Consider the following 15,727-nt stretch of genomic DNA (forward strand, 5'->3'; position numbering starts at 1 on the left):
GCAAAGAGGAAGTCAAACTCTCACTATTTGCAGATGATATGATACTTTATGTGGAAAACCCAAAAGACTCCACCCCAAAACTGCTAGAACTCATACAGGAATTCAGTAAAATAGCAGGATATAAAATCAATGCACAGAAATCAGTGGCATTCCTATACACCAACAACAAGACAGAAGAGAGACAAATCAAGGAGTCAATCCCATTTACAATTGCACCCAAAACCATAAGATACCTAGGAATAAATTTAACCAAAGAGGCAAAGGATCTGTACTCAGAAAACTATAAAATACTCATGAAACAAATTGAGGAAGACACAAAGAAATGGAAAAACGTTCCATGCTCATGGATTGGAAGAACAAACATTGTGAAGGTGTCAATGCTACCTAAAGCAATCTACACATTCAATGCAATCCCCATCAAAATATCATCCACTTTTTTCAAAGAAATGGAACAAATGATCCTAAAATTTCTATGGAACCAGAAGAGACCCCGAATAGCCAGAAGAGTGTTGAAAAAGAAAAGCAAAGCTGGCGGCATCACAATTCCGGACTTCCAGCTCTATTACAAAGCTGTCATCAAGACAGTATGGTACTGGCACAAAAACAGACACATAGATCAATGGAACAGAATAGAGAGCCCAGAAATGGACCCTCAACTCTATGGTCAACTCGTCTTTGACAAAGCAGGAAAGAATGTCCAATGGAAAAAAGACAGTCTCTTCAACAAATGGTGTTGGGAAAATTGGACAGCCACATGCAGAAGAATGAAATTGGACCATTTCCTTACACCACACACAAAAATAGACTCCAAATGGTTGAAAGACCTAAACGTGAGACAGGAGTCCATCAAAATCCTAAAGGAGAACACAGGTAGCAACCTCTTCGACCTCAGCCGCAGCAACTTCTTCCTAGAAACATCGTCAAAGGCAAGGGAAGCCAGGGCAAAAATGAACTATTGGGATTTCATCAAGATAAAAAGCTTTTGCACAGCAAAAGAAACAGTCCCCAAAACCAAAAGACAACCAACAGAATGGGAGAAAATATTTGCAAATGACATATCAGATAAAGGGCTAGTATCCAAAATCTATAAAGAACTTATCAAACTCAACACCCAAAGAACAAATAATCCAATCAAGAAATGGGCAGAAGACAGGAACAGACATTTTTCCAAAGAAGACATCCAAATGGCCAACAGACACATGAAAAAGTGCTCAACATCGCTCGGCATCAGGGAAATCCAAATCAAAACCTCAGTGAGATACCACCTCTCACCAGTCAGAATGGCTAAAATTCACAAGTCAGGAAACGACAGATGTTGGCGGGGATGTGGAGAAAGGGGAACCCTCCGACACTGTTGGTGGGAATGCAAGCTGGTGCAACTACTCTGGAAAACAGTATGGAGGTTCCTCAAACAGTTGAAAATAGAGCTACCACATGATCCAGCAATTGCACTACTGGGTATTTACCCCAAAGATACAAATGTAGGGATCCGAAGGGATACGTGCACCCCAATGTCTATAGCAGCAATGTCCACAATAGCCAAACTGTGGAAAGAGCCAAGATGTCCATCGACAGATGAATGGATAAAGAAGAGGTAGTATATATACACAATGGAATATTATGCAGCCATCCAAAGGAATGAGATCTTGCCATTTGCAACGACGTGGATGGAACTGGAGGGTGTTATGCTGAGTGAAATAAGTCAATCAGAGAAAGACATGTATCATATGACCTCACTGATATGAGGAATTCTTAATCTCAGGAAACAAACTGAGGGTTGCTGGAGTGGTGGGGGGTGGGAGGGATGGGGTGGCTGGGTGATAGACATTGGGGAGGGTATGTGCTATGGTGAGCGCTGTAAATTGTGCAAGACTGTTGAATCACAGATCTGTATTTCTGAAACAAATAATGCAATATATGTTAAGAAAAAAAAAGAAGAAGATAGCAGGAAGGGAAGAATGAAGGGGAGTAAGTCGGAGGGGGAGAAAAAGCATGAGAGACGATGGACTCTGAAAAACAAGCTGAGGGTTCTAGAGGGGAGGGGGGTGGGGGGATGGGTTAGCCTGGTGATGGGTATTAAGGAGGGCACATTCTGCGTGGAGCACTGGGTGTTATGCACAAACAATGAATCATGGAACACTACATCAAAAACTAATGATGTAATGTATGGTGATTTACATAACAATAAAAAATAAAAAAAAAGAAGTCCTTATTCACAGAAGCCAAAAGAATAAGGAGTTTATGCAATTTTTCCTTGGCCAATTTAATCACTTTTTTATGATGCTTTCCCTGACCCTTTCTCCTTTGTAATTTCCAAAGATGGCTACCACAGATGTCTTCCCACCATGTACATGCATGGTTCCACTCTTCAAGAAGTGAAATCTATGTCTCCTCCTCTTGAATCTGGTCTGGACTTGTGACCTGTTTTGACAATACAATATAGTGAAAGTGACATTCTAGGACTTCCAAGCCCAAACCTGGAGAGAACCAGCAGCTTCTATGACCCCTCCTAGAAGCTATCTGCCAAAAGAAGGCCAACTACCCTGCTATGAGTAAGTTCAAACAAGCCAGGTGGAGATGCCACTTGGAAGGTGAGAGATGCGTGGCCTGCAGCCAGCTGTTCCAGTCCTTTCAGATAAATAAATAGACATGCAAGTAAAGGATTCATCATGGACTTTCTGCTCCAGCAGACAACACATAAAGTAGGACAGTGTCGCAGCCAAGCCAAGCTGAGATTATAGAATCATGAGAAGTCATACACTGTTTTAAGCACAAAATTTTGGTGAGGCTTGTTACACAGTAATAAAAAACTAAACCACCACCCTACGCCACAGTAAGTCATCATCGCCTCTGTGCCATCTAGGTATTTTTGTACACACTTTTGTAATTGTTGGATTTCTAATTGGTTAGTCTTCTCTTAGAGTCCTTAAAGACGAGGACAGTGTCTTAAGCATCTCTGATTCCCCCAAATAGCAGATGCTCAATAATTAGTTGTTGGGTGGATGACTGGCTAGATGGATGGATACATGGGAGGTGATAAATACAGGGGCCCTTTTTCTTCAAGAAGCCAAAAGTATTAATCTAGCTTAAGAGAAGAATACTTTCCCACAGCCCCTTCCTCTGACATTTGAAGGAAAATGAGAGAATTTAACACAGAAATACAGAGAATTTAGAATCTGAGGATGAATGAGGAAACTGCTTCATATCAGTCAGCTTCTATGAGGTAATAGAAAATATATATTGGTCTCTGCCTCCAGTTACTTTCACATGGTTCCTGAAATCCCTGTGATTTCCTAAGTGATAAGAGCACTAGAAGCATCTTTTGTTCTATCAAAGCAGCTCTGGGTGGGCTTCTGGATGTCTTCTGGATGGGGGCTGGTCACCAGAAAGACCAAGCCATGATTAGAAGCTTGGAGTTTTCAGCCCCACCCCTCCCGTTCTCTAGAGAGGGGAGAGGGACTAAAATGGAGTTAATAATTTTTTTAAATCTTTTTTTTTTTTTAATTTGACAGAGAGAGACACAGTGAGAGAGGGAACGCAAGCAGGGGGATTGGGAGAGGGAGAAGCAGGCTTCCCCGCTAAGGAGGGAGCCCGATGAGGGGCTTGATTCCAGGACCCTGGGATCATGACCTGAGCCAAAGGCGGACGCTTAACGACTGAGTCACCCAGGCGCCCCTGGAGTTAACAATTGATCATGTCTATGTGAAGAAGCCTCCATAAAATTCCAATAGAATGAGGTTCAGGGAGCTTCCAGGCTGGCAAACATATCCATACCAGGAGGGTGACACACCCCAACTCCACAGGGACAGAAGCTTCTGTGCTCAGAACCCTACCAGACCTCACCCTATGTATTTCTTCATGGGGATGTTCATCTATAGACTTTATCATATCATATCCTTTAATAAACTGGTAAATGTAAGAAAATATTTCTTTGAGTTTTGTGAGCCACTCTAGCAAATTAACTGAACCTGAGAAGGGGGTCTGGGAACCTTTAATTTGTAGCCAAGTCAGACAGAAGTTGTGAGTAACCTAGGGATCTATTAGTTGTGATAGGCACCTGAAGTGGGGTGGAACAGTCTTGTGGGGCTGAGTCCTTAACCTGGGCAGATACTTTTAGAATTGAGTTAAATCGCAGAACACCCCACTGGTGTCTGTAGAATTACTAGGTATAGGGATAAACCTCCACACATCTGGTGATCAGAAGTGTCAGAAGTGAAGTGTTCCCGGGGCGTCTGGGTGACTCAGTCATTAAGCATCTGCCTTTGGCTCAGGTCATGATCCTGGAGTCCTGGAATCAAGCCCCACGTTAGGCTCCTCGCTCAGTGGGGAGTCTGCTTCTCCTTTTCCCTTCACCTTGCTCATGCTTTCTCTCTCTCAAATAATAAAATCTTTTAAAGAAAAAGTGAAGTGTTCTCTGTGAAAGTAAATGAGACACACAGGGAAGAAACACCTAGTAGGGAAGAACTGGGTTTTTCCCTAAACTGAGTTTTCCCTTTACAGCTTCCATCTCGTCAGTGATGAAGGACGTATAGTCATATATTGAGGACAATGATGGGACAGATTTGAGATAGGGACACAGAAAAAGGGTTGGGACAGGTATTACAAAAAAAAAAAAAGAATGACTACAAAGGAGAAAACATTACAGGAATGTCAGTCTTAGGCAAAGGCTGTTGATAGAAGCTTCTCAGAAGGAGGATCACCTTTCTATCCAGGAAGAAATAAAAAGATACAAATTTTAAAAATGAAAGCTTTTTACCTACTGGAAATGGCTGAGATTTGAATTCGAGAGAAATTCCATAATTTGCCAGAAAGTCCAAATTGAAATGACCATGAAGTAACTCCATGATTAAATTTATAAAAATAATTGTACTTTTTTTTTCAAGTAAACATACTCAGCAACTTTCGTAGACGAGGTGAGGCATGCACCATCTGTGTAACAAAAATTGTCACCAAATGCTTTCACACATCCCGATGTTTAAATGTGTCGTGAGGTCAAAAGAGGGAGATGGTAGGGGCTAGAAATTTTTAAAAATAAATCTTTATAAGTTACTTTGAAAATTAAAATCAACATATGAATAGTAATAACTGCTTATGAGAACTATCACAGATTCTTCAAAAACCAAAACTTAAATATAGGAGGTCTTAATTTGTAATCATCATGCTCAGGTTAAGAAGCATTACATTATCTATTTTCTTGGCATTTTCTTAAAATTATATTAAATCTGACTCTACCCAGCCTCTGACTGGCCAGTTCCTGTTCCCCATTTTCCCCTAGAGTCTTACATATTCCCGAATATTCAGGAAGGAACACTACTTGTCATAGCTGTTATACCACTTATCTATACCCACATGGTCTTTTGAAGGTAGAAAGTTTTATGTATTGTGTGCCTGATTTAAAATATAGTGTATTAGTAGAAAATTTGAGGTTTAGTAAGGCCAACAGATCAAGAGATGATTACCATTGAATAGATAGTTTGTAACTCACAGTTCCCAAAAAGGGAGGTCCTGCCATGCCAGGCAGGGGCCACACAGAGAAGCACCAGGGTTGGTTAGAAGGCACAGGGATAGGGGCAGAGCTATGTGCAAGAGTCTTTATTCTGTTTTCTTCAGAAAGGAACAGACAAGGCATGGTAAACAGGTTTGGGATTGGCTAATTTGAATTATTTCTGTGGGGTCTAGAGCATAGAGATTGTCCCTGGTTGTCTGGGACCTGGCCCTAGGGTGATTGGTGCAGGTGGATAGTGGTTCAGAGGATGAGAGTCAGATAAAGGATGTAGTTGGTGTGTGGGCTCTGGATTGGTTAGTTTGCATTTGAAAAATACTCTCAAAGGTGAGCTATCTACTGTCTCTAGGAATTGGCTAACCATGGGAGGAACAGTCCCTCCAGAGTGAGCAGAGCCCCAGATGTCAAAGTATCAGAATACAGAAAATAAAAGACCTGGGTAATGCAGTGCCAGGATGTTTATGCAAGGCCCATGGACTTTTGGACCGACTGGGAGTTCCAGTGTGGAAGATCCAGTCTCCCTGGGAGCTGCCATTTCCCTTACCTTTTGGAGAGCCTATCACCTCCCAAGAAACTATCTCCCCCCTCAGCTTTGGGAACTGCTATTCTCTCCCAGATCAGCTACTTCAATTTATACCCTCTGCATTAATTACAGTACTTTTGACTATAAGTAATAAAAAAAAAATCTCAACTCAACTTGGCTTTAAAAATAAAGGGAAGTTTTGGCTTATTTACTGGTAGGAAAGTCTTCAGGTATGGTTATAAGATCTCTAGCACCATGTGTGGTGATCTTAAAATATGACTACGTATTTTTTGATGCTTCTCTTTTCAAAAAGTAAAGACCCATTCCCCTCCCATTCAGTGTGTACTGGACTTAGTGGCTTGCTTCTAATGAGTAGAATGTGGCAGAAGTTTTGGTGTGGGACTTTTGAGACTATAAAAGGAGTTAAAGTTTCCTTACTCTGGAGGAAGTCAGTTACCATGTTGTAGGACACTTAGGCAGCCCTACAAGAGGGTCCTACTACAGCAATCACAAACCTGCTGTCTTTGTGAACGGACCATCTTAGAATCAGCTCCTCCAGCTCCAGACAAGCCTTCAGATGAGTGCAGCCCCATCTGACATCTTGACTGCAACCTCGTAAAAGACCCTGAGAACCAGAACCACCCAGCCAAGCCACTCCCAAAAAGTTGCCTGCTACACACATCTCTTTGGGAGGCCCCTTCCAGAAACTCTAAGCTTTTGAAAACAAAAGCAACAACAAGGGGTTGCCTTCCTGCAACAGACATTTCTATTGCCAAACAAACTTCCCTGGAGACAAAAGGAAACAAAAGCCTGGCTTCCCCTTTTGTCACAGGATTGGGGGTGTGGAGGGGAAATACAATGACAGCAAAATACAAATTACCATCTCCCACTGAATTAACATGGCACATACTTTAGTGGGTCTCTGATGGCTCCCTGTAAGATAACAGAAAAAAAATATATATATATTGGTCTCTGCCCCCAGTTCCTGACATGAAACTCCTAAAACTCTTGTAATTGCCTAAGTGACTACAGTGCTAAGAACATTTTTTTGTTCTAAAACTTGGTCTTTGACCCCAGTTCCTGACACAGAGTTCCTAAATCCTTTGGAATTTCCCCGGTGATAGCAGTGTCTTTTGTTCTAATGAGGCAACTCTGGGTGGGCTCCTGGATGGGCTCTGGTCACCAGAAAGACCAAGCCATGATTAGAAGCTTGGAATGTTCAATCCCACACCCCACTCTCCAGAGAAGGGACAGGGGCTGGAGACAGAGGTAATGATGGATCACACCTACATGATGAAGCCTCCATACAAATCCTAGAAGTATGGGGTTTGGAGAGCTTCCAGGTGGGCAAACACATGGAGGTGCAGGGAGAGAGACGTGCCTGCAGAGGGCATGGAAGCTCCTTGCCCCTTCCCACATACCTTGTCCTACCCATCTCTTCCATCTGGATGTTTGTTTATCTGTGTCCTTTATCATATCCTTTTATAATAAACAGTAAGTAAACTGTTTTCCCGAGTTCTGTGAGCCACTCTAGCAAATTAATGGAACCTGAAGAGGGGATCATGAGAACCTCCAATTTATAGCTGATCAACCAGAAGCACAGGTGACAACCCAGGCTTATGATTAGCATCTGAATTGCATGGGGGCAGGGGCAGTCTTATAGGACTGAACACTTAACTTGTGGGATCTGAGGCTATGTCCAGGTACATGGTAGCAGAATTGGGTTCAGTTGTAGGACACCCAGCTGGAGTTGTGGAGAATTGCTTGTTGTGAGAGAACCCACCTACCTCTAGTGTCAGAAGTATGCTAAGTGTAGCAGTGCTGGAGAGTAAGGAAGAAACAGGAGAGGGACTGAGTCTTTCTAAACACTCCCAAATCTATATCTCTATGCCAGAACCCCTTCTCAAACTCCAGAGTCATACCCAACTGCCTCTTGACATGTCTATGTTGGCGGCTAATAGACATCTCAGATTAAACATATCCAAACTGAGATCCTGATTCGCCTCCACAAACATGCTCATGATCCATACATATCCAATCCAGTAGAAATCATGCTGGCCCTCCTCCAGAATTTATCTTCAATCCCATCACTTCTTACCACTTTCCATTACCCCTGGGTCATAATCATCTCTCACCTCCATCACTGCCTCCTAGCCAGTTTCCCTGGCTTCCTAGACATTTACTTTCAACAGAGTGTCCAGGAAACCCTTGTATGCTCAAAACAAATGTTCAAAATCTCCATTTTGCTCAGAATAAAACCCTAGATCCTTATAACAACCTACAAGGTGTTATGTGATCCTGTGACATCCCAGACCTCCACTTCTCCCTATTCCCCAACACACCCGCCCTTTTTTTTTTTTTACTCTGTTTTAGACAAACTGGCCTCCTTTACCCTCAAACATGCCAGGAAACTTCCTACCTTGGGGCCTTTGCACTGGCTGTCCCTTCTGCCTGTGAGGGTCTTCTCCTGGCCATCCAGTTAGGTAATTCCTCTACCATCTCCAGGTCTCAGCTTATACCTCACCTCCTCAGCAAGGCCCAACTGCACCACTCCATTTAACCATGGGACCTGTGCAGCCCCATCCTGCCCTCCCAAGCCCACCTTGCTCTACCATATTTTCATTTTTTCTAAAACTTATCATCTTCTATATAATTCATTTGTGAATTATACTCATTGTCTACCATCATCCCCTGTGCCACATGCATTCCACAAGAGCAGGGCTCTTTGCACGTATTTTTCACAGCTGTATCCCAGTCCTGAGGATTTGGAACCTCAGGAGCAGGTGCTCATAAACATCTGTCAAGTGAATGAATGGTTGGCTCACACCAGTCCCATGGCATGGGGACGTTTTGCACGTATATTTGTGGAATGGTTCAGGAACTTGCTGGAAATCACAGGAGGAGAGGGAGAGGATCTGGGATTAAAGTCCGGCCTACACTCCTCCCCACCAGATTTCTGTATTAGACCCATCTGCTCCCCTCTGCCATAATTTGGAGCATAATTATGGAGATCTTGTTTTCTAATCAGAGCAGATTTCATTAAGTTGAAGAAAATGTAAAAATTATGAAGATAGTCTGAGGCTAGGAATGCTATCAGTGAAATGAAGCTCTTAACTTACGTGATTTGACGTCTGGGGAAAATATTTAGTGACCACTTTTGTCCTCAAGTACGTAACAGTGTCCTAACAAAATGTCTTCTTCCCAACGGTTTCCATCTTCACCTAGGCATATTGGACCTGCGTGTGTGCGCATACACATACCCACACAATTAGGAACCTGATGAATCCCTGTATATCTATATATTTTTTTTGAATATTTTTGCTTAATGCTTCTGACCTTGCTCCATTGAATAATCAACGGACAAAATGTGCTCCCGTTGTATCATCAGAGGCCCAGGAACTTGTGTCATTCTGAGAAGTAACCTTGCCCACTAGGGAAAGACTGGGGAGTCTGGAATTTGAGAGCCATTAAAGGCACCCAGGGCCAAGACCCACCTCCCCGCTCTTCCACCCCTGCCAGCCACTTTTCCCACCCATGACTGCTTAACCCTGGGTTTGTCCTATCCATAGGCTTCACCACTGGGAATGGTCTGCATATGAATGCTTGATGAAACATGGGACATACACAAATTTATCCAAGGTGAGTGGAGTTTACATTCAGGGCTAGCATGTACTTTAAAAAACCAACCACTTGATTTCTGGCATTATAATTCAAAGTAGATTAGGTGGCCCAGTGTGAACTCCCAACATATTCTAATAACTCCCATAACATAGCACTTAGCTCACTTTTGAATTAAAGCCTGTTTCCTTGGCTCTATATCCCTATAGCAAATAAAGTCTTGGAGAGTGGAATCTTATCTGACTCACTTACCAATGTGGCTATAACCTCTGTGCCTGACACACAGTAGGCATTCTTTAATTAATTTAATGCTTGTTAGATTGCATAAAATAAAGAATTAATCAATAATGTAATCAGAGGATGACATTAGAAGAACATTGATAAATAATGCATACAGAAAAGGAAATTGATTAATAAGACTGCACCAGGGTTGAATCCGCTGTTTCCATTACAGAGACTGAATTCTGGCTACCAGAAAGACAACCTATGGCATATAATCCTATGGCCACTGATCTTATTAAACTGATTACAAAATCTTGGCAGGAATACTGCTAAAGAAGCTATGGGGATTTCAGTTCAATGAGCCTGAACATTCTATTTATTGAAAAGGACCAAAATGGAATGGGCTGCCTCTGGGGTGGTAAATGCTGTGTCACTTTGAAGTTGAATGCCATTTTCTGAAGAGTCCCTGCAATCAGGTAGCAAATTAGACTAAAAATACCTTAAGGTCTCTTTAATCTGTTACTTTATGAGTGTGGTCTTTAGGGGTCTATAACTGGGAAGCAGAATATGAATTCTTCTAGAAGCTGCTGCAGAGAAGGCACCTGGAGCAAGCCTAGAACCAGAAGCCAAGAGGCATTCTCCCGGGGTCGTCACCCATGTCCAAGGAAATGGCTCCTGATGGCTAGTGCAAGGAGAGACCTAGGAAATGCTGGGTGATCCTGCAAGGTGGCTAATGAAGAAAAGTGAAATAACTAATTTTCTTTTATTTTTAGTATTTGGGGGCCAGTAATCCTGACTTCACCCCAGGCTCTTATGACTTAGAAGAAATACCTATTATACTTGCCCTTCTTCAAATTGACGTTCAAAACTCATCATATTCTTTCTTTGACCACCCCCAACATCACCAATAAAGTTTAGCTCCTTTTTTCCTTTCCCATATTCTGTAATTACCCATTCTTTGCCTATGCGATCTGTATCTTTAAATGATTAGATCTAGAAAACCGTAATTTTAGAAAGTATATGAATTTTCTCCATTCTGGGGCTGGAATTTGGTCTTAGGGCAGGCAGACCCTATCCTGTTTTGTTTTTCTTTTAATTGTATAGAAGTCTGGTAGGTATCTACCCAGAAAGTGATTCTAATGCAGATGCTTTAGGGTGTGGATGTTAAATATTCCAGTTACTAAAGGAAATCCATTCATTCATTCATTCATTCATTCATTCATTCAACAAATATTTCAGTGCCTGTGTATCCAGCTCATGTTGAGGGCTTGGCAGGACTTTTGAAGCAGCTGAGGCAGTCTTTACAGAGACATTTTTATGCCGACATGGGAAACCGTTCCCACTTGTAAGACTCCCTTTCACACCCTCTACACCTCCATCCTTGGGGTCTAAACAAAGCTCCACACGCTCACTGGACAACTGATCTTCCACAGGCCTCCCATACCCCAATGAGGTCTGAAAGAAGCACCAGAGCTCAGAATCCTCCTTGACAAGATCCCCAACCATCCCTTCCCTCTCAACACCCACAACTTCACCATCCATCTGTAGATCTTTGTCTCCATTTTTATTAGTCACTGCAGGAAGCTCACATCCCCCAGTTCATCCCTCATCCCCAAGATCTCCAAAATGTTCTGTATGTTCTGACCCCATCTCATAACCCTCTCCAACTTCTAAAACAGTCAACTATCTGGAATTCATGGTCATAATAAGCAAGGTTCCCTAAACACTCAAGCCTGGGTTACCTTCACCTTCTAACTGAAACCTGGCTCTTCCCTGAGGGCACTGCTCCCATTGCAGGAGCTCCAACATCCCTCCTTTCACTGGAGCTGATGGAGAGGGGTCCTTCCAACTCCTCGTTGTTGCTCCCTTGCCATTATCTCCTCTTAACCTCTGTAAGAGTCATAGCTCTGACTCCCAGGTCATCGGACTTTATCACCCACCATACTTCACTGTTGCCATCATCTGTGAACCCTGGGTGACTCCCACTATTTCTTCTATTTGGGGTCGTCTCTCACATGACCAACGTCCATCAATGTCTATCCCTCCAACCCTCCTCCTGTCATAATGCTAGATGATTTTAACCTCCACATATTTGATCCTTCTACTACCCTGACCTCCAGTTTGTTGACCTCCTCCCCTGTAATGGTCTTGTCCTTGTGGAAATGAACCAAAGCTTGAACTCAGTATAGAGCAAGGGAGTCACTCAAGGAGTCAGCAAGTGAGTCACAGGCAGGCAGGGGAGCAAGAAATCTTTACAATGAAAAGAAAGGAAGGCTTCAGGTATGCCCTGATGGGGGTCATTGGTGGGGAAGCTGGAGGCAGGCTAACCAGAAGTGGGCCATCATGTGTGACTGATCTGGAGAGGATATGCAAAATTGGCTGTGTTAAAAGAAAATTTTCCACAGACAATTTATTGTTCTAGCAGACTTTTTTGCCGTCATTCATGAATCAGGCAGCATCAATCCAACAGCTAGAAAGGATCTCCAAAAAGCTGTACAAGGCAAGAGATTTTTATAGACCAAAGTGAGCTGGAACACGGAAGTTATAGTGGCATTTGCTGATTACTTTCCTTATTTGGAGCCAAGTCAGGTAACTTGTGCTGAGCAGGCATTTGCTGATGGGTTGACCTGGGCCTCCCTGGGATAGCCCACATAGAAATTCAGTAACGTTTTGGTTTGCTGATATAGGGTTTAACAAGATGACTCCGTCTTGGGTCTAATGTGGTTAATTTAACAATTATGCGATACTTTCCAGGGCCCATGAAAATATTTTAATTTATTTTAAAATTAGAAGAAAAAGTAAATACGATAATATATTCAGCCTAGATATTAGTCATCTTAATATATGCTGCTACTATATATTTATAATACACAACATATAATCATAATGAAACCTCTTAAAAGCATAAGGTTGAACAAAAATCAAAATAGCTGTACTAATGCTCCAGTGAAGTTTGATTTTAAAGTAACCTTTTTCCTCCCTTCTTAACTTTTTGTTTCAGGAACCCGGTACCACCCTCAAGACAAGACAATGGAGGCTGGCAGCAAGTACACAATTCCTGTCAAACCAGCTAGAACCTGGACTTCCCTATAAAACCCCCCAACCCCTTCCTCCAGGCAGGCTTGCAGTTTTGTTTTTGTTTTTGGGTTTTTTTTTTTTTTTAAGATTTTATTTATTTATTTGACAGAGAGAGAGACAGAGCGAGAGAGGGAACACAAGCAGGCGGAGTGGGAGAGGGAGAAGCAGGCTTCCCGCTGAGCAGGGAGCCCGATGCGGGGCTCGATCCCAGGACCCTGGGATCATGACCTGAGCCGAAGGCAGAGCTTAGCGACTGAGTCACCCAGACGCCCCAGGCTTGCAGTTTTTTGAAGGCCATAACCCACTGCAGCCTCCTTTGCCCAGCAAAGCAATAAAGCTATTGTTCTTTTTTAATCCCAAACTCTGTGTTTGTGTTATGTTTTGGCTCTGAAGCACAGAGGTCGGTTTTCGACAACAATAATATATAAATATACAATAATGTGATTATTATGTTAATTAGTTAATTAGTATGTTGTTGTTATGTTAATTAGTATATTAGTTAATTAGTGATTATATTGACTATTATATTATTAATAATTATATAATTTTATATAATTATATGTTTTTTTAATGGAGGAAGAGGCTCACAAAGGCAAAATTGCCTAGAGCCCACAAAAGTCATAACATGGCCCTGAGTCTTAAGTTTTTAAATACCATTTAGATATGTGTGATATTGTGATTTTATAATAAGAAATATATATGGGCCTACCGTAGAGATATTTCAGGTTGGGTTCCAGACCACTGCAATAAAACAAATATCAGAATAAACAAGTCAAATAAATTTTTTGGTTTCTACTGCATATAAAAGTTATTTTGACACTATACCATAGTCTATTAAGTGTGTGATAGCATTATGCCTAAAACAATGTACATAACTTAATTAAAAATTACCATCATCTGAGCTTTTACAGTAAAAGAGTTTTAATCACTGATTACAGATCACCACAACAAATACAATAATAATGAAAAAGTTTAAAATTTTGTGAAAACGACCCAACTGTGACACAGAGACATGAAGTGAGCAAATGCTGTTGGAAAAATGGCCCTGACAGACGTGCTTTAAGCAGGGTTGCCTCAAGCCTTCAATTTGTAAAAAAAAAAAACTACAACATCTGTGAATCACAATAAAGCCAAATGCAATAAAATGAGGTATGCCTATATTTGGTCTTTGTTCTCTTTCTGGCCGGACACTTGGAATTTCCTAAGTAATAAGAGCTGTAGAGATATCTCTGTTATGTTAATGAGGCTGGTTGGCAAGGGAACAAACCTAATTATTAGAAGATTGGAACTTCTAGTCCTACCCCTCTACCTCCAGGGCGGGGAGAGGGACTAGAGGTTGAATCAATGGTCAATGGCTGATGACTTGATCAATCATGTCTAAGTCATGAAGCCTCCACAAAAACTGTGTTCAGAGAGCTTCCATGTTGGTGAAACAGAATGCATCCATGCTCCAAGGACCAAACTCCACAGGACAGAAGCTCCTGTGTTTGGGACCTCTTCCTATGTATCTCTTCATCTAGTTGTTCATTTGTATCCTTTAATATCCTTTGCAATAAACCAGTAATCTAGTAAGTAAACTAGTTTCTTGAGTTCTGTGAGCCACTCTAGCAAATCAATGGAACCTGAGGAGGCAGTTGTGGGAACCTCTGATTTACAGCAAGGTGGTCAGAAGCCCAGGCAACCATCTGGATTTGAGCTTGGCATCTGAAGTGAGAAGGGGGGGCAGTCTTATGGGACTGAGCCATTAACCTGTGGAATCTGACACTATTTCCAGGTAGTGTCACACTTGAGCTAAATTTGTGGGACACCCAGTCAGCATCTGCAGAGAATCAAGTTAATTATTAGTGGTATGGTAAGGAGTCACCCACTGGACTATGGACAACATTCCACTCACAAATGTACTTCTCCAACTTGAACCTCTATCCTGAACTCCAAATTTGTATATCTGTCTCTCTTTGTGGACATCTAATTTTTATTTTTTATTTTTTTTGCAATCTTAAAATACACAAACCAACCTATTGATCAGAGTGAATCCAGATTTTGGGAGCCTGAAGCTTCTATCACCTGGGGGTCCCTCTTAAAAAATGCATTAAGGATTTAGGCAGAACATAAATATTTACTTAACATATTAAAAGGTAACTGAGGCATATTAAAAATTTTAAGAGATTATTTGAGCAAAAATCAATTTAATCGGGCAATGCCAAACCAGAAGTTAGAGGCACCCCACTGACAGGAGCTGGGAGAACGATATATAGAGAAGAGGTGGAAGCATAGAAAGGAAATTATTTGACTGGCTATAGCTTAAAGCTTAGCTGGCCATTTTTGATCGATTATCCTTAGGTTTCAATTTCATAACTTTGAGGCATTTTATATACACAGGCTTAGATTTTGGGTTGCTATGTAGGCTGCCACCTCATGAGAGCTACTTCAGTCTAATGGCTTCCTTGTTTAATTAATTTAACAAGAGTGAGACAAAAAATCACAACTAGATCCAAATTTTAAAAAGTCAACAAAACCTGTGACTCCAGAAGCAATATCCAGAAACAATATCTTGATTAATTAACTACCTGACACACCTTTATCATACTTTCTCCTACAATTTTGGAGGTGTAGACTCTTTGGTCAACTCTTTTATCTACACCAAGAGTAAAAAGACAATTAGGTTTTTCCTCTAACATGGTTGGTGAAAGTAGATTTTTAATACTGATATTTTAGAAAGTTTCAGCTTTACAACTTGTTATTGGTAATGTCATGTAAGTTTTCAGGGTTGTTTTCAAATTTGG

The 15,727-nt window shown here is 41.5% G+C and overlaps 1 long non-coding RNA gene across 1 annotated transcript in view; it reads right to left on the reverse strand.

Annotated features, from left to right (window-relative positions):
• Positions 1 to 13,711, reverse strand: part of LOC114219245 (uncharacterized) — a 98,865-nt gene extending 85,154 nt beyond the window's left edge. Inside the window, exon 1 of the long non-coding RNA XR_003611351.2 lies at positions 13,654 to 13,711. This is a non-coding gene — a long non-coding RNA (uncharacterized LOC114219245). The remainder of the gene's footprint in view (positions 1 to 13,653) is intronic.
• Between the last annotated feature and the right edge of the window lie 2,016 nt (positions 13,712 to 15,727).

This window comes from Eumetopias jubatus, unplaced genomic scaffold, assembly GCF_037043125.1.
Source record: "Eumetopias jubatus isolate StellerSeaLion01/CBP00866 unplaced genomic scaffold, mEumJub1_p1.0 scaffold_13, whole genome shotgun sequence".
Taxonomy (NCBI): domain Eukaryota; kingdom Metazoa; phylum Chordata; class Mammalia; order Carnivora; family Otariidae; genus Eumetopias; species Eumetopias jubatus.